This window comes from Pipistrellus hanaki (assembly GCF_964339955.1).
Source record: "Pipistrellus hanaki genome assembly, chromosome: 3".
Taxonomy (NCBI): Eukaryota; Metazoa; Chordata; class Mammalia; order Chiroptera; family Vespertilionidae; genus Pipistrellus; species Pipistrellus hanaki.
Genome location: NC_140505.1, coordinates 162,969,173 through 162,989,845, shown reverse-complemented (window position 1 = coordinate 162,989,845; position 20,673 = coordinate 162,969,173). Strand labels below are relative to the sequence as shown.

General features: G+C 34.8%; 1 protein-coding gene across 1 annotated transcript in view; it reads left to right on the top strand.

Annotated features, from left to right (window-relative positions):
* Positions 1–497: 497 nt before the first annotated feature.
* PIK3C2G (phosphatidylinositol-4-phosphate 3-kinase catalytic subunit type 2 gamma) overlaps positions 498–20,673 on the top strand; it is a gene marked incomplete at its 3' end in the record, with an annotated part of 306,003 nt that continues 285,827 nt past the window's right edge. The window contains exon 1 of the mRNA XM_084877162.1: positions 498–561. The remainder of the gene's footprint in view (positions 562–20,673) is intronic.

Sequence of the window (20,673 nt, the reverse complement as noted above, 5' to 3'; positions counted from 1 at the left end):
GGCTGAGGGCCATGTGGGCCTCCACACATGGACTGATAGACTTTAATTAGCTTGGATGCTGAACTACTCCCGACTGTACCATGGAAAGGAAGCTTTGGACACTGTCCTGCTCCTGGAACCCTAACCACCATTTCCAGGACTGGCTGCTCCCAATAAACTTTGGTTCCCTAACTGTTTTAGTCCATGACTTCATTCTTCAATTTCGACAAACAATGAACTCAGACTCAAAACCCCACATTTTGGTTTCAATTGGGATTTGGAAATATAAATGTTAGACCTATTGCTTATTTTGTTAACCCTGCCCAATAACAAGCAGGGCTTCTTCTCTTTTCTGTCTGAATTGAAATAATTGTTTAACAGTTCAGTTCAGTGTCAGAAAATGGAGAACATGGGGATGTTCAAGGTCAGAGCAATCTGAATTTTGATTACCAATTTTTTGTATGCTTGCAATAGGTCCAATGCAACCCATCCTCCCCTTCCATTTCTGAAATGAGATGTAATGGTGAAACCTCCTGCAGCGGATTGGTGAGGACAAGATTGTGAGAAAGACAATGCAACAAGGTGGGTGTCAATTCCCTATAATTTCTCAGAGCACAGCTGATTAAAAATAATTTTTTATTTTGCTTAATTTAAGATCTACATGTTACAGCAACTGAAATTAGATTCTAATTAGTGTGCTTATTTATCCTGTATATATTATGTAGATACGAGAGGCCTGGTGTATGAATTCAGGTACGGGGCCCTAATCAGGACCAATTGGGCCAAGCATGCTGGGCGGGGAGAGGACACAGGAGGTTGGCTGGCTGGCCCCGACCCTGCTCAAACTCCTGGTCCAAAGGACAATTTGCATATTAGCCTTTTATTATATAGAATATACAATAGTACAATAGGAGATATCCTATCACCACATTATAACATCATTATAACAAACTACATTTAGAAATGTAAAAATGGAAGAAAGGAACGTGCTTAGGAACTGTTAATAATCATTTTAAAGAGAGGTAGGGGATTGAAGAAAAGGGTCATAATAGAGAAGAATGGAGAAAAGAAAACAGATTCTGAACAATTTCTAGAGTGTGGATATAAGAGCTCTGTTTTAAAAAAGTTAAGTATGAGATACCGAACTGTCATACAAATGAAGAAGTCTCACAATTAGCTGTGAGAATCATAGATGAGCATTCAGTGTTGGATTTAATTTTGACAGTCATCAGCCTATAAACAGACATTATTTTATTCTATATTTTTTATTGATATTTAGAGAGAGAAACATCAATTTGTTGTTCCACTTATTTATGCATTCATTGGTTGGTTCCTATATGTGCTCTGACTTGGGATCTAAAATAGAGCTACTTGTTTAAAGTCTGAACATAATGATGTATTCTATCATTACAGCAAATAAAAAAAATAAAGTTCATGAAGGCAGTATCACAAGAAATGGTATGGTAGAATTGAGAATACTGTGGAATAAGGTACCTGCATTACATATAAGGTAGTACAGTGGCATTTTTAAGATGGACTTAGATTAGTTTAAAGTATATATTGTAAATGCTAGAAGATCCATTAAAATATTTTAAGTATAATTGATATATACTTACAAGAGGGGAGATAAAGTAAGATCATTTAAATTGCTCAATTAAAATCAGAAAAGACAGAATATGAAAAGATACAAATAAAATAGTTACAAAAATGGTGGATTTTAATCCAAGTATAAGTAATCACTTTACCTTTGAATGGCCTAAATACACCAATTAAAAGGCAGAATATTAGAATGGATTTAAAAACTAAACATTATGTTGTGTATAAGAAACTCACTTTATAAAAGATTTGTTTCTTCTAATGTAAGATAGTCAATAAAACCTAAAACTATTGGTAAAATATTGGATAAAACTATATTTAGAAGATCTCAGAGTTTCAGTCCACAGATTATTTATTAACTACAAAGGAGAAAATGTTTATTTGTTTATTTTAATCCTCACTTAATGAGTGAGGACATTTTTTTTCTTTTGAGTTTTATAGAGTTGACGAGAGGTGGGAGGGGGAGAAAAAGAGAGATAAACATCAATGTGAGAGAGACACATTGATTGCTTGCCTCTCACATGGGCCTAACCTGGGCAGGGAGAAGGGGACATAGGGATTGAACCTACACCCAAGTTCATGCCTTGGCCTGTAATAGAACCCATGATTCTCGATACATGAGCTGATGCTCCAACTACTGAGCCATGCTGGCCAAGGATGAATTTGGTTTTTTACAAAGGAGAGATCTAGGTGTTACTCTTGGCATTGCCAATAGTGGAAAGATCCAACATCATGTGATTCCAGCAATGATAAGGTGGGAGGTACTCAACATCACCCATAGGGTGGTCTTGTCAAAAATATTTTACCTAAAGCCCGAACCAGTTTGGCTCAGTGGATAGAGCATCAACCTGTGTACTGAAGGGTCCTGTATTTCATTCTAGTCAGGGGAATGTACCTCAATCGCAGAATCCTCCCCAGCCCAGGGCCTGGTCAGAGCACATGCAGGAGGCAATCAATCAATGTGTTTATCTCACATGGACCTTTCTATCTTTCCGCCTTCCACTCTGTCTTAAAAATAAATAAATAAAATAAAATGAAAAAATATCCTTGGGTGAGGATTATAAAAATTGGACCTAAATCAAATCATAAACATACTTATTAATACAAATTGTGGATTAAAAGGCCTGGATTCAAAGAATCAAGTATGAAGAATAGCAGGGAATTCTAAGGCTTTTATAGATAGAAGGGACATAACCTATTATAATTGATCAATCCTAACTAAATCCTCAATGGTTTTTTTAAAAAAAGAAAACCACAACATAACAGACATTTTTGCTACAACTAAGGAAATTCTGCATGTTGCATATATATTATTGTTGGTGAGGAAATGATTCATGCTGAAATAATTAGGAGTGAAAAGTCTTGATGTCTGAAGCATTCAGTTACAGAGAGAACTAGGGGGAAATGGAGCAGGTGGATAGGATATTAATAAGTGGCCAACGTTGGTGATGGGTGTACAGGTTTCCATTTTACTGTTTATTTTCAACTTTTCTGAGCATTTGAAAGTTTTCACAATAATAAAAAAAAAAACTTTTTAAAGTTGAAAGCAGACCTCTAAATTGAAGAAGCATGTTTTTATCTTTGAAAGCTGATTTCTCATTTAAATGAATTTGACACAGGTCCAAACTAATTATCAAAGCATAAGCCTTTTGAATGATGCCATTAATTGAAATTCAGAGCTGTGATACTAACTATTCAGAGTGAAGTGGTTACATTGTGAGCAACTTGCTTTTTTCACAGGGTCTAATCCATATTATTTAGGGTGAGGATTTTTTAATTGAAAACATCAAGGTTTCATTTAATTGTGTAAATCATTCCCTTGGCTTTAGAAACTCTAACAAAATAGATGCAAAAAAAAAATAATTACAATATTCAGAATCAACCACTAACAGCAGGATGCATGCATCAGAAAATTAGCATTTTCATCTAATCATTTTAGTGTCACTGGCTAATTTCAAACAGACCTTAGACACAGACATTACTTTTCAAAGCATCCTTATGCAAACCCTTAATTCACACTGAGCCTTGTTACAACATTTGGAATCAGTTAAAGTTCTAAAAGAGATTATCCTTACTTCTCAAAAATAAATTAGGAGCATCATGGCTTGTTTATTTCAAATCCATATTCACCAAGAAAGCTAATACTATGCAAAGCAGATGTTATTTGCCTTCGCTCTTCAGACTGGGGATACTTCCAAAGGATGAGTGATCTCAAATTGCTCAATAGCACTCATTTAAGTGAAATATTGTCAGAACATATTTCTTTTCTCTCTTCTCTTTCCATTCTCACAAGCATTAAATAAAATGGTTTTGTTATAGGAAGAAATTTGTGCAGTTTTCTAAGTGTAGTGTAAGGGTAGAGCTTGAATTTTTTTGATAATCTCTCAAATAGTCCTTTTCCTAATTTGCTGCCTGCAAAAACAAGTTCATCACTTTTTTTTTGTATTCCCAACGATTGTCATTTCATTGGGTGCTTGATAAACGTGCATTATTAAAAATGAATTCTGTACATGAAACACTTTTCTCAATAGACTGCACCTCCTTCTTTTAACCTCTTTATGGGTAAAAATTATCTTGATTGGTTCATGAATCCTTCAATGTCTCCTTCAATAAATATGTATCAAAACCCTACTGCATGTCAGCTCCTATGTTAGCTTCTGGGTTTATAAAAATCATCAAGGCATGTCTTGTGCCCTTTATGGAATCTTAAATATGGGGGGAAAACATGAAAACAGATAATAAAAAAGACACATTATACTAGCGATAAAGTCATTATTTGCAAAAAGTCATATGAACAAATCCACTGCAAAAAAATAATAATAATAATTGAAGCCAAGATCACATGTCTGTTCCCTGCTCTACTTAAAGTTGAGAAAGTGTCTACTCCAATGTCCAAAATTGAGTTTATTATCATCCCTCTTCTTTTCACCTTATATTTTACTTCTCTAAATGCCATTCCCTCCCAGGTACCCATGTAAGCTATAAACTCGGAACCCATCTTTGGTTCTTCACTCCCCCATTTCCAATCACTCCTGGTCCAATATATCAATCTTATTAATCTCTAGCAATTCTATCTTCTTCTTTACATACCATTGTTGCTGTTTGAGTTCAGGTTTCATAATTTTTCATTTGGACTATTGCAACAACGTATTAGCTTGTCTCCCTGCCTCCAGTCATTCCTCAGCAACCCATTCTCCATACAATGAGAATGCTCTTTATAAAATGAAAATCTTTCCAAGTGTCTCACATGTTCTAATCCTTTAGTTTCTCTACTGGCTTCAACACGGAGACTAAAGTACCTAGAAAGTCTATATTCAAACCAGTGTTATCTGGCTCTGACTTGTCTCTCCAGCTCTAAGTGCCACTAACCAGCTCCTCCACTGCCAACAATATCACTGCCATTATCATCATCATTACTGCTACAAACACATATAAGTTCAAAGCATATGGAAGTGCGTACATTCCATTACCATCATGGATATAACTATAACAAGATATTATAAAGCTAGATTTAGATATTTTATTGATAAAATTTTAAAAAATAATAATCAAAATAATGTAATTTATATAATTGTCTATATTCTAATTAATTTTTGAGAGGAGGTTAGTGACTGTAGAAGCTTCAAGAAATTAACTAGAAAATCTAGTAAAAGGGAATTCTGATTTGTTCTGATAGGGCAACTGATGTGCTGTATGTTTCCCATTTTGTTTGTTTTACTTTTCATTAGAAATTAGCAATAAATTCCAAATTAATTTGCATCTGATCTTAAAGAATATAAACTTAAAACTTTGTAAATAAACAGGACTCAGTTCTGTGGATGGTCTTTTATGTAGAGAACACATTAAAGGTTTGGGATCAGAAATCTAAATTTTGGAGTCCCAGATTTACCACTTAGCAGTAATCTTAGAACATGTATCTAAGTTTTAAGTGTCAGAAAATTATATAACAAATGCTTCTCTCAAAGAATAAAATAAGATTATGAAACCATACAGCATAGTGTTAGATTAATAGAAGTTCAGTAATTGCTATTGTCTCTATTTTTTGTCTCCAAGCATTAAAATTTAATGTGGATATAATTATAATAATGATAATAATAGTAATCAATATGATTGAACATTTCTTATGTGCCAATTACTTCAGGGCTTTTTAAATATAATCTAATTTAATCCTTACAACAACCATGGGATGGAAGAATCAGAAATGGACTAATTATAAAGAATTTTAAAAAGTATATAGCACATTTACATTTCTTTTTTATTATATGTAGCTACAAAATTATAACTTGATTTTGAAAAATTGGTTATGTTCAGTAAAGTTAATTTCCAGTTTGTACATAAATCCACTTCTAACTGGAATATGATGAAAACAACTTTGCATTTTCAAGGTGTGGTTCTCATTAAGTGATGAGATATTGTAGGGCAAGTGGTGTTCTCATACCCAGAATGTAGGTTAAGAGATTTCTTTGTAGTCTAATTTTACAGACAGGCAGACTTATTCTCCTAGTCTCTTTTAATGACTGAGGTGTGAAAGATCCTATCTTTATGTATTCCTCTCAGTTTCAAACTCACCCTTTGTTCAGCTTTAAGAACCAAGGCTCTTGAAAAGAAACCAACAACCTCAAGCTAACATGGTTAATAAGCTAAGGTTATAGTACTGCTTTCCAAGTTTCCTTCTCTGTTTCTTTTCTCTGTTGTCTATTCCCCGTCCCCCTCCCCCGCATTCTCAACAGCCTTTTTTTTTTTTTTTTTAAATCATTTAGAGTTGTTTTTACTTTGTGGTGAGGACAGCAATGCAATGAAAGGATATGTGTTTCACTTTTCTACTATTTATAACTAAAATATCTTGTATGGACTATTGCTGGTAACAGAAGACAAAAATAATTTTCCTTTTAAAATAGTTTGTACAGAAACCAGAACAGAAAAATAGGGACTCAGTGAGAGATAAAACCAGAATTGACATAATTTCTTTGCAAAATACTTAGTTTTATTAAAATTGTTATCCATTTATAGATTTATTTTCAAAACTATTTCATTGAAGCATAATAGACCTAAAGACATACAGAAGAGTACTTAAATCAAAATTTAGAGTTCCCAATTAAATGAACTTATCTATAAAAATACCACCCAAAAGATAAATATCACCAAAATCCTGGAACACTTATAACTTTTAGAAATTCTATTTGATCACTTCCATGAAATGTATTGTCATTGCATGTTTTAATTCTACATGTATATTAGAACACATATAGAATTAAATTATTATAAATCTTATTGTTTTATACCATTATTATTCACTTAGACTTCCTAGATATTTATGCTTTTTAATCCTATGTATTTGACTTGCCGTCTGCAATATTTTTCCCTTGCCTAAAGAGTGGCCTTTTCTTCTATGAATCTAAAACTGCTTTAAAAATTAATCTTAAAAAAATGGAGGTACTAAAATCTTGATTGGAGGAGTCCATAAAAAATACATGTACTGCCCAGCTGGTGTGGCTCAGTGGTTGAGTGTCAATATATGAACCAGGAGGTCACAGTTCTATTCCAGTCAGGGCACATGCCTGGGTTGTGGGTTCAGTCCCCAGTAGGGGATGTGCAGGAGGCAGCCAATCAATGATTCTTTCTCATCATTGATGTTTCTATTTCTCTCTCCCTTTCCCTTCTTTTCTAAAATCAATAAAAATATATTTTTTAAAAAGACATGTTCCTTCACTGACTTAATTTAAAATTAGCAGTTGAAGAAAGCATTTTTATGAGGCCATCTTTCTAAGGCAGATTGTGGAGATATTTTTTTAGGGTTAGTCAGTTACTTGGGAAAAGGATTCTTCCATTTGCTTTCTGGGAAGTGGAAATAGGAAGGGGTGGACATGCATCAAGCTGCCTCTTATCTAAGTACAGGAATTAATCATGTCTTTGCTAACTTGCACCAATGCAGAAAGATGGATGTTGAAGAGTCCATGAGTATTTATCAATCGACTCCAAAGAAATAATTTTTTTTCTCTCCATGAATTGGGGAGAAAGAATTGGGGGGGAAGGGGTAGAAAACAAGAGATAGAATGACTCCTGTATAAGACTAAGATCTCCTGGTCCATATCTAATTATTATTTATCAGTTTTACTATACTCTTCTGCTTAGAGTTCTAATTCCCTATAAACCTTCTACTACCCCATGAATAAGATTCTGCTGTTTTAAATTTCTTCTTTCTGCTTGTACTACATACTTCTCAAAATAATTCCAGAAAAATATTGTCTAAGTCCTTCTCTTGAACATTTTTTCCCCCTTCATTGGTATCTTTCTGTTTTTCAATTGTCTTTTGGTCTTCTTTTCTAGACCTGGTGACAAGTAGATTTCATGACAAATACCATTTTCAAAAGACTGCAATGGCAGTTTGAAGGTCTGGGCAGAGAGAAATTTGAAGGCCAATTCCAGCTTCACAGAAAAGAGTTGTGGAGTTGACTAGTAATGTTAGCAATGGTCGAGAGAATGGAGAGTCTGGTGCACATGCTGTGTTTGCTGATACTAATATAAACCTTTCACTCCAGACCACAAACACTTCTCAATGGAACCTTTCCCTGATTTTTATCTCCTAACAATGACACTGGCTCATTTATTTAACTAAGAACAACTTTCTTTGTCACAAAGTGGAAATACATGATATAACCTTCTCTATAGGACAGTTGCATCATGTGTAAACCGTGGGGCAATACTTCCCTATGGTTCCCATAGAATATTGTGAAGATCAAACGAGATAATATGTATAAAAAATGCCAGGAAAATTTCCTTTTTGAAAAATTATTATATGATTTTAAGGCAAACATGTGTTATTAGTCTTTATTTTTTACTAAGCAGTATCTAGAACAAAACTTTATATACAATAGATGTGTAATAAATGTGTTCGTTTCATTGAGATGTGCCACTCACTTCCTTTGCAAAATACTTTTATGATTGTTTTGATATGGAGATTGTGTGTGTTGGGAGGGGCTGTGTGGATGTTGTATGCATGTGTGTGTGTGTTCTGTGGTGTGTGTGTGTGTTGTATAGGCATCTAAAGCAGTGGAGGTATATAAGTTCTCTAGGCCAAAATCAATAAATTATCATTTTGAAAAGTCACACATGATTGATAATGGTTCTTGGCATTTCTCTTTTGCACTGTAACCTTATGGGAAAGCAATTGTGTCTCTTCCGATATAACAAATTATTTAATAAAATGTTCTGAACCCTAGACATGAAATAAATAATAATTAATGTTGATGAATTAGCCTGATGAAATATTCCCTAAATAGCATGTTGTAAGACTATAAAATATGGCTTGTTCTAAAGTTAAAAGTAAGAGCTGCTAGTTCATTAATCCCCCCACATTTGTTTCTCATCTTGGGGTGAAATGGTTTTCAGGACCATTAACCTATTTGGCAGAGTTCCACTTTATTATCCACCAGCGTCTATACCTGGATTTGTTGTAAAGCCATGCTCATTCCGCCAAGTTTATAGCATTTCTACCAGAATACTCACCTTAGGACTTATGATAAAATATTAAAATGATAAAAACAAACTTTATAACTCACTATTTCATTGGAGAGCAAAAACCACATGCATATTTAAACTAAATATGACTATATTCCCAGATTCTCCCCAGCTCAAATCTGCTCCATTGTTCCTGCATTTCAAATGACTCATAATGAATCACACTTTATTCATCCATTCAAGCAAGAAGGCCTCTAATCATCCTCATTTTTTCTACTCCTTGACTACCATACTCAGTCGTGTACTAAGTGTACTCCATTTTTACCTCTTATATGCCTTTGACTCCATTCTCTTCAACTCTACCATCACTAACTCAGGTCGTTATGACATTAGAAGACAATAGCCATCACATAACAACCACACTTCCCCACGTTCACTATGGAACATTTTCTATTAATTCTTCAGGAGTTTCAAGGTAGCTGTTGAGAAAACATAGTCTGCAGATGTCACTTGTTTGGATCAAAAAAAGTTCAAAAACAAAATGAAATTTAAATGCTTTTCCTCTCCAGAGACCTCAGTCCCCACTATTCCCAAGTATCTTGTTCTGTCCTGATTCACACTTTTATATATTATCTGACAAACTTCTTCATGCCTCTTTTCCTTGTAGTGAAGAGGATAACAATAATCTTTGTAACATAAGATCACCATATTAAATTACCGTAGAGCAATGTCTAGTACTTAATAATTCTACTGATTGTTGGAAATAATACTAATAATATGTTATTATTATTATTATTATTATTATTAAATATTTGTCCTCTAATGTATCTTCTGATTTAAAATTTTTTCAATTTAGTTTGAGCAGCAGTCTTGGTTTTCCAGACTATCCAGTTGCTCACAATATCCCCAAACAGAATTAATCATTTCCATCTCTGGGCTCGATATGCACGGTATTCATGCTCCTTTTTATAGTACTTTATCCACTTTTTGTGTTGCATAACATTTGTCTATTTCCCCAGTTCCACTTACTAATGGACTTCCTTATGCCCTCAATTTCTAAAGCAGCACCCTAATTTTAGGGAATCTATAACTAAATAAACTTCACAGAAGAATTCAAATGTCAAATTATGAGATATTGGCTTGGAAAAATACACATTTGTTGAATCAATATTTACTTTTATTGGGGGGACTTTGGCCAATAATTTATTGATAGGATGAAGGAAATAGAAAATTACTTGGGTTCATATGTACCTGCTTGGGTATCAGACCAGTGTAGCTGTTGTCTAACATTTATACTCTATGCCCTAATGTATTAAATTCATGCAAGTCCTATGAACTATATATAGATTCTTCTTTTGTCTTCTGTATTATATATAAATTTAATCTTTGTTTTTTCTGTGAAGAAACTGTCCACATCATAGCTGTATATGATCTATCTAAATTGTCTGATGCTCATTCATTATTGATGACATAAATTCATTAGTTCTGTGGTTGAAAATATTACTTGGAAGAAAAATGGTATATTTATAACTCATCGATGTCAAACATATTTTAGAAAATATTATAAAAGACTCGTATATAAAACTCAAGCTGCCAAACTTTGTAAAGTTCATGAAATACAGTTATACTGAAGCTGGGAGTGAGGTACAACAATCATTTTTTTCTCTGAGACATACTCTGTGGGTGGAGCCAATCTCCCATACCTTTGTGTGAGGGCAGAAAGCACAGTAGTCAGCACAGTGGGTTCTGGAGATGATCCTGACATGAATGTGAATTTGAAGACTTGCAAGCCATGAAACCTGTGAAAATTTATCTATCTCTATAGCTCAGTTAACACAGCTGTGAAACAGGAATCACGTATAACTATCTGGATTTCTGTGAATTAAATAAGATGTCACTGATTGCACATTAAATGCCATAAATAACATGGAGCAAATCCTTGATAAATTCCAGAAGTGATCATTGTTATCATTTTATTTGAATGTGTGTTTCCAATGGCTGAACAGGAGTAGATAACTAAAAGGCCACAGAATGTGCACTATGTTCAGAAATATAAATCCTTAAAGGTATAACATAGATATTGTAAGATCTAAATGAAATAATCAATTTAAATTTTGACTAAATTGTTAGTTGTTCCAAATTTTATTCATTAGAATAAATTCGATATTGGAGATTAAAAAGTGCTAGAGACTAAAAAGATGTCTAACGGCTTTCAAATTTAGTTTTGACTTTGTTTTTTAACTTGTTCCATCCAAAAACATATTAGGTGTTTCAAATTGTTATTCATTCCAATGAATAAAAATAACAATGATGATTGTGATAGGATGTATCTATTATAGGTTGAAAGTACCTGTATATGTTGTGGATTTAGGGATCCACCTTTGCTTTCTCTGACACATTTTGCAAATGATTGAAAGATATACGCATGAATGGTATATACAAAGATATACACATGAAAGATATACATATGAATGATATATACATACAGCTTTCGTGATAAAGTGAATGGGTGTGCATAGTTTTTGTGTACAGCTACAATGTGCTTCTTGATATTAATTTGCAGAATTCACTTACTCTTCCACATTGCAGGCCTCACCCTCACAGGGTCAATGCTCATCCTGGTATGCTTATCACCTGACATGAGAAGCGGATCACGCTGGCTTCTTGGTATTCACAGAACGCTGAGTTGATAATTCACTGCTCTGCCCTAGACAGGAGGTAATAAGAAAGTACAGAGAAGGTGAAGGTGTCCCACCCAAGGTCTTCCCTCTTGGAAGCTGAATAGAAATTCTATCCACTTTGAGCAGATGTAATTAGTGGGGATAAGTGTCTGTCCCTAATCTGTAATATTATTATTTGTACATCAGTTGATTCAAAAAGGACTTTTCTAGTAATAACAATGTTGCATGATTAAAGGCAGTTTCTAACCTTACACTGTTATACAATCCTAATTCTGAAATAAAATAAGAAGATATGAAGTTTTCAAAAATACCAATAAGTTGAGGGCTCCTATAACACAGACACTGTGCATACTATAATGCATCTTTCAATTGTTCAAAAAGCAATAGCAATTTAGAGAGCCCATAATCATGTTTTGTTCCCAAACCAAAATATATCCAAAGCATGCTTGTCTGGAAAATTTGAAGAGATGCTCATAAATTCCTGTTATCTTCTCAAAGGAGAGATAGGAGATTAGGGGAATGGAAAGATAGGTTTTTTAACGAGGGATGAAAGCCTTACCAGCATGGCTCAGTGGTTGAGTGTCAACCTATGAACCAGGAGTTCATGTTTCAAATCCCAGTCAGGGCACATGCCCAAGTTGCAAGCTTGATCCTCAGTGAAGGTGGGGTGTTGGGGGGTGGTGTGCAGGAAGCAGCCAATTAATGATTCTCTCTCATCATTGATGCTTCTATCTCTCTCTCCCTCTCCCTTCCTCTCTGAAATCAATAAATATAAATAAAGCAATTAAAAAAAAAAGAATTGGAGAAGGCATAATTTCCAGGATGCTCTCCTTTTTTAAAAAAAAAAAGAGGGATGACAAACACCCTCCTTGTGTGCAGTATGGGTTTCTCATATGTGCTGAGGTAGGCAAATGACTATAGGGATCAGGGAAACTGGTGATCTAGTAAAATATGGTCTTTAGCTAAAGGTCAGGTGAAATTGCACTGGGAACCTTGGGGATACTTTAAAATAGTAGCTAAAGACATGGGGCTGCTGATTAGAGCATGTGCTTAAGCACCGATTTGACTTTATCAGGGAAATTGTTCATTTGTGTGATAATTTGACCTCTGTCAGGTTGCCAAGCAGGCTGCGCCCAGGGGTGAGTTCAGGCTCACGTGTGTTGCAGAAGTTAAAGCTACCTGGGGACTGCTTTCAAGGTCACTGCCAAGGTTAAGGAACCCCAAATCTGACCTTCCTTTTCTTTCCATTTATATCTGTTTGCAAAGTTCAAATAGTCCCCCTGCTCCCCCCAAAGCCCTTCTCATGCAATAAAATGATAAGAGATTTCAAAGGGATGCAGCTATAAAAGAGAGATGAGATGAGAATGCTTTACTTAGGAAGGCTGGTTATTTAGAGAAATATAATTCAGAGAGCTGCATAACAATTACCATATTTCTTAACCTACATTAGATCTAGCCGTAAAATTTTATGGGTCTACCACCTTTTAACCAGAACCAGGCCTTACAGCTGATTCATTAAAAAAGTTAAAGAGGACAGGGGCTTTTTCACAGGGTGTTGTTATCCTGAGTAGCTAATAATTCTGGATTTTTTAAATTCTCCAAATATGTGGACCCTCCTATTACATATCCACATAAATTAAGCTTGAAGGAAAAGGAAGGAAAGGGCCGTGTGTGTTCTAATGCTATGGATATGCAATGATGAAAGAAAAATTGAATTTTAATATCCTAGCACCTACCACATGCCAAGATTTTTTTATTTCATATTTCTATATACAATTATTATGCTTTTGAATATATCTACTTAGTTACCATTGGTGTACTCTTAATAGTGTATCTGCTTTCAGAGAGAATGAAATTTGTCTTATTAACTGCTTTACTTCCAAAATCCAGAAGCACCTGGCATGTTCATTTTTTACTGTTAGTTTGTATTATTTTATCCTTTCTTTAATGAGTAGATACACAGAATATATGCTTATATATTTTAATCTCATAATCATTTTCACAAACCATGTGAACGAGTCACTTGAGAAATAATGTTGATGAAGAAATAACACTCTCATAGCTAATGAGAGGTAAAAATATAACTGATTTCTATTACATGGGCTTCTCACTTACCACAATAAAGACAATTTTATGTGTAATATAAAGGATATTTATACTTATATTGTTAGCAGAGAGGTCTGAACAAGTTTTCTAGCATAATTAAAAGTACTATGAGCCAAGCACTTTATTGGGAGCTTTGCATACTTTGTGCCATTTGTGTGGGAAGAGAAAGCTATTGCTAACTTGAACCATAAGACATTTTTGGTACCACACTATTTTCAACTCACATAAATAATAATTCCATGTGCTTCAGTCTAGTATCAACTCTATTTTACAGGGAGTAACTGAGGTTTAGTGAAATTAAATAAATTGTACAAAAGTCAATGCCAGTAAGCAATCAACTTAAGATCTGAACTCATACTTAATTACAAATGCCATTTTTTTTCTCTCTTGCTTTCTAAATATAGTATATATGTGGTACAAGAGACCCAGTACATGGATTTGTGCACCAGTGGGGTCCCTTGGCCTGGCCTGTGGGGACTGGGTGTAAACCAGCAGTCAAATCTGTGCACCTGGCCTCTAGTATGCATATAAGATCTTTGGTTAATCTCTTCCCACTCTATCCCTACCCTCTTCCCTCTGAAATTCATCAGTCTGTTCCATGTTTCCATTGCTGTGCATTGATAATCTTCCCCCTGGTGCACGTCATAGCTACTGGTTGAATGGTCAAATGGTCAATTAGGCTTTTATATACAGTATATAGACATACATTTGTCAATGAAATCTCAGAAGTACTGAAGTCAGTGATAAACATGCACAATATTTGGGATGTTCTCTTTTAAAACAAATATGGAATTATATATAGTAAAATGCAAAATTACATAAATTCTTAAGTTGACAGGAGGCTTGTGAGAAATTTCATACTATGTATGTGGGATCACTTTGCTGTTTGGGTTTTTCTATTAGAAAATGACATCATATCACATGCTTTTTCTGCACCTATTGATAAGATCATATGATTTTTATCTTTTCTCTTGTTAATGTGGTGTATTACATTGATTGATCTGCATATGTTGAACCAACTTGGAATGAACCCCCTTGATTATGATGCATTATTTTGGGGATATACTATTGTATTCAGTTTGCTTGTATTTTGTTTCGGATTCTTGCATCTGTATTTGTCAGAGATATTGATCTATAGTTTTCTTTTTTTGTGTGTTATCTTTGCCAGATTTTGGTACCAGGGTTATATTGGCCTCATAGCATGTATGAGAAAGTATTGTCTGTTCTTCAATTTTTTGGAAGAGTTTGAGAATAGTAGGTTTTAAATCTTCTTTGAACATATGATAGAATTCACTGGTTAAGCCATCTGGTCCTGGACTTTTATTTTTGGGAAGTTTTTGATGGTTGTTTCAATTTCCTCACTGCTGATCGGTCTATTTAGTTTTTCCAATTCTTCATGATTTAGTTTAAGAAGGTTATATCTTTTTAGGAAATTATCCATTACTACTAGGTTATTGAATTTGGTGGCATATAGTCTTTTATACTATCCTAGTATGATCCTTTATATATCAGTGATCTCTGTGGTAATTTCTTTGTTTATAAGGGTCTTTTCCCTTTCTTCCTTAATAATCTAGCCAGGGGGTTGTCAATTTTATTTATCTTTTTAAAGAACTACAAGCCTCCTCTCATAAGAATTCATGTAATTTTGCATTTCACTACATATAATTCTTTTTGTTCTCTATTTATTTCATTCAATTCTGTTCTAATTTTTATTATTTCTGTCCTGCTGCTGCTGCTGCTGCTGAAACCTCATTCACTGCTGGTGGGAATGTAAACTGATAAACCCTGTCTATGGAAAGCAGCCTGGCGATTAGTCAAAAAAATTAAGAATAGAGCTACCATATGACCCAACAATCCCTCTCCTAGGAGTATATCCAAAAACCTCAAAATCATGTACTTAAGGTAATATTCAGTCTCTGGTTGTAATTTAGAAATGTACTAGGTGTACTAGTTAATAATGTGGATTTTGTAATCAAAGAAAACACGGTAATTTCAAGAGAAATATCAAAAGTGCTTTGTCATGTAAATATTTCTCTCTTTTCCGCATCTAACATGGCTAGAGAGTGGGTCCAGTTCCTGAGTAGAGGTGCTGGGGATTGAAAACAAAAGAAAGAGTCACAGAGATAAAAGGAAAAAAAATGAGAACCAGGTAGGACCGCTGCCTTCTTCTGCTTGAGAGACAGTGATCCAGAGCCAATTCAGCAAGTTTATTCTATACCCTCAAATACCAGGAAGTTTCACCAAAAAGTCAAGACAAAGGAAATTATTTGCATTCTTGAGTAGGCCCAAGCATTCCTGGTGCTTGACTGGATTTACATATCAAAACCCACTACCAGATACCAGGCTGAAATGAAGGTCAAGCTGATAACACTCTTGCCTTTTTGGCAAAGCATGTTCCCAGGGCATGGCTTTGCCAACACCACTGGGTTCAGCTGACATTAATTAAAGAATGACCATGTGCCTTCCCAGGCACTCTCTACAGCTTTATTCAAAGTAATGTCCATCACTACTCCATCTTCCAAGTAATTTATAGATACAGTTCCCATAGAACTTTTCTTGTTTTGAGGCAAACCATTCAAAGACCCAACTTTTCACTTCTTCGTACATTTCGAAGTGCTGCTCAGAAAGTGTGTGTGCCATCGATTGGAACAAGTGGTAATTTGAAAGTGCAAGGTCTGATGAATACAGTGGGTGGGTTGATACTTCCCAGGTAAGATCTTTTAATGTGTCTTTAACTGGTTTTGAAGTGTGTGTGATGGTGCATCAACATGAAGCAAAATTACTTTGCCATGTTTTCTGGGACATTCTGGTTGTTTCATGATCAAAGCATGGTTCAAATTGATTATTTGTTATGAGCAGCAATAACTATTAATGGTTTCACCTGGTTGTAGAAACTCAGAATGCATCACACCTTCCTGAACCCACCAAATGCAGAGAATTGTCTTCTTTCTGAAGCGATTTGGCCTTGCAGTTGGTGTTGATGGTTGACCTGGATCAACCCATAATTTTGTGCATTTGGAATTTTCAAAATAACTCCACTTTTCATCATCAGTCACGATTTGATGCAAAAAAGACTTTCTTTCATGCCATCGAAGCAACATTTTACTGATGAGTTTTTGGTTTTCTATTTGTCTTTGGTTCAGTTGATGTGGCACCCATTTTCCTTTAAAAATCTTTCCTATTGCTTGTAAATGATTGGAAATTGTTTTGAGCAACGTTTAATCTTTCTGCAAGTTGTTTTTGGGTTTGACATACATCTTCATCCAATAATGCTTGTAATTGTTGATCTTCAAACTTTTTAGGTTGACCTGAATGTTCTTTGTCTTTCACATTGAAATTATCACTTTTAAAGTGTTTAAACCAGCATTTACAAGTATCTTGAGATGGAGCATGTTCACCAAAAGCTTCCTAAAGTATTCAGCATCACTTTTCTTCAAAATAAAGTAATGTATTATAACTTCCTCCATATGCTCTTTTATTTTGGCATGAAGTTCAACATTTTTAAGTCCAAAAATATCTATGATGTTAACACTGTCAGCAAATTTGATACATGAAGTTCTGAAGCTTGTTGTCAATACAACAAACTAGCATACATATAAAATTGCATATATATATCAACATATGTGTAAATCCATCTATTGAAAAAAATCTGCATCATTAACCAGTACAACTAGTAATATGAATGCTCCAAACATCTTTTGATTCTATACTTAAACAGTAAATGAAAAAGATTTCAAAATACAAAATATTCACAGATACAAAAAAAGGGACTATTACAAATAAAGCTTACAGTGACCCAGGTGTTATTTACATAAGTAATTATCTCAATTGACTTTCAGTGAAATGCATTACTTTTCAATTAGAATTCTGAATGGGATCACAAATTATTTAATGAACTGATTATCAAGGTCATATTCATCACATACAGCTTTCTGAGCAGCCCTGGTTTCCTAAAATGACATGTATTCTCTGCAGACATATAAAACAAAAACAACTCTGACCTCTGAGGTCTTTTCATTTTGCCTTAAAATTTCATCTGGTGAACAACGATTATGTGAAAGAAAATTAATTTGGGACATGATTGTATGTGTAGCTGATTCCTATACTACTCTTCAGACTCCTACTTTTTATTAAAACAATTGGGGGGAAAAAATAAATCCTCACACACAGGTCCCATTGCACTCTCGCCCCCCATTAGCTTCCCAGGGTGTTTTATCTGGAAGTAATAGGAGGGCAGGAATGGTGTTTGTTTTTAAACAGGATAACTATTATAACAGACAGAAGAGTTTATTTTTTCCCCCTAAGGAAGTGGAAAAGGTAGAGTATGCTGAACACACGTAAGATCTGAAATGGTTAAGCAGCAGTAAAAAGAAGCAGTCCCTTTCACCATCACAGCCTGCTGGAGCTAATTGTATTAGTTATGGTAATAGTGCCCTCCAGAGGAACTTTGCAGGAACTTGAAAGGCACAGGGAAGAGGAAAGGCTGTGAAAATGATGAATTTAAATACACACTGACAAAGTGAGTTAACTTATTAATCTTACCGAGATAGTTAATGTATATTTAGGTTAACTTTAGAGCTGAAAGGCAACAAAAACTACATTCACCACTACAAATATCAATAAACATACACTTTGTAATATTTGGGGCCATCTGGCAATTTTTACTTATATATTATATGCCTCGTTTAATCCAAAATATGTCATACGTTATTTTAAAGTAAACATAGTCCAAATAAATAGTAAAGGACTAAAATTAAGGAATCCAAATTTAGGATCCCGTTGTTATGTTACTGTCCTGATATTTCCTTTGGCAAATCTTTAGAGCTTAGTAAAAATACAGCTATATTCTTATAAAGTATCACTACTGAAATAAGGCAGAATTCTAAACAACCATCATCAATTATTGGAAGTAAATTAAAAAGGGGGAGCCCACACACCAGATTACCCAATAAAACCAAAAAATGTTAGATCTTAAAAGTAGGTAATAAATGTATTAGATAACAACACAACAAAAAAACCTTGTTTGTTATTTAAATACTAGAAGCCCAATGAACAAAATTTGTGCTTTGGTAGGGTCCCTAGGGGCTGGCTGCTGATCAGGGCCGATCTTTGGGGCGATTGGAGGGCCCCTGCTGACACCTAACTTGGCTGGCCTGCTTTGAGCATCTGCCCCCTGGTCAGTACACATCATAATGACTGGTCATTCTGCTATTCAGTCAATTATCGTTCTGCTATTCAGTCATCTGCTGTTATTATATAGAATTTGTAGTTTCTTGGCTTTAGAGAATGCATAATGATTGCTTCACATGATGATATCATTACCATAGAAATTGCTTTTGCTACTTTATCACGCTAGTCTTTGAGGCCAATGCTGGGAAAAGAGAATTATATTTAATGATTTATCTGCTTTTTACCCTGTGCACCAGTATGAGCCTCCATTACAGTGACTTTCTATATTTTAAAGTTTGAAATAAAAACCAAATGATCAAAAAACAAGTTTCTCTTAGTAACTTGCTAAAAATAACTAGAGTTAAAAATTTTATCATAAAAGTAACCAGAAATCACAGAAGGAAGTACAACAGTGGAAGATAAAATAAGAACAAATAAAGAGGCAACAAATAGAAAACAGTAGTCAATATGGTAGATATTAATCCAAGTGCTATTGACCCTTAACAATACGGGTTTAAACTGACTGGTCCCCTCATACATGGATTTTGTTTTCAGAAAGTACCTGAACTGTTTTTGATCTGTGGAATTGGGTTGATGTGGAGAGCCAACTGTATACATTTGAGTTACACCATTTTATCTAGGGGACTGCACATTTACATATTTTGGTATCTGCAGATTCTCCTGGAAACAATCCCACATGCATGCCCAGCGACAGTTTAACTTTGGGGGAAGTCAAAAGTTATTCATGGATTTTCCACTGTGCAAGGGTCTGTGCCTTTAACCCATCGTGTTGTTCAAGGGTCAACTTTATGTCAATAATCACATTAAATGTCAGTGGTCTAAATGCACCAATTAAAAGACAGATATTGTCAGAATGGCTCAAAAGCTAAGATCCCAGCATCTCTTGTCTAACAGAAACCACTTGGAATATAAAGACACAGATATATTAAATGTCAACATAATACTACTATTTTATATACACACAGAGGTCCAGTGCATAAAATTCGTACATGGGACGGGGTCCTCTCAGCCTAGCTTGCACCCTTTTCAATCTGGGACCCATTGGGGAATGTCCGACTGCTGGACATCCATCTCACAATCCAGGACACTGCCTCTTAACTACTCTCCTGCCTGCCTGCCTGCCTGATTGCTCCTCACTATCCCCCCCCCCCCCCGGCCTGGTTGCCCCTAATTGTCCTTCCTGTGGGCCTGCTCACCCCACTCAGCTGGCTGCTCGGTCATTTGGTCACCCCTCAATGACCCCTTACTGGACTGGTCGCCCCACACATTCAGTTGCAATAGTCACTTAGGCTTTTATATATAGAGATATACACTGTGTATATGTGTGTGTGCTTGTCCATAACTTTGCTCAAATAGTATGTCACTTAAGTTACTGTAATTTATTTGTGCATTTTTTGTGTGTTTTCCATGCTTCAATTCTATTTACCAGGCTCTTTAAAAAATTCTTGTTTTCCTTAATCACTCTTTTTCTTTCTTCACTTACTTTACCTGCTTTTAATTTATTTCCTTTTTACTGCTTTGAAAAGACATATTATTACTAGTCAATTAAACACTGCAATAAATGTTTTCACATGTAAAATGACTTGACAAAGTATACAGTGACTCAGTTACTCCACCCCAATATCAAACTTTAACTCTACTCACCCCTTCATTTTTATTTAAT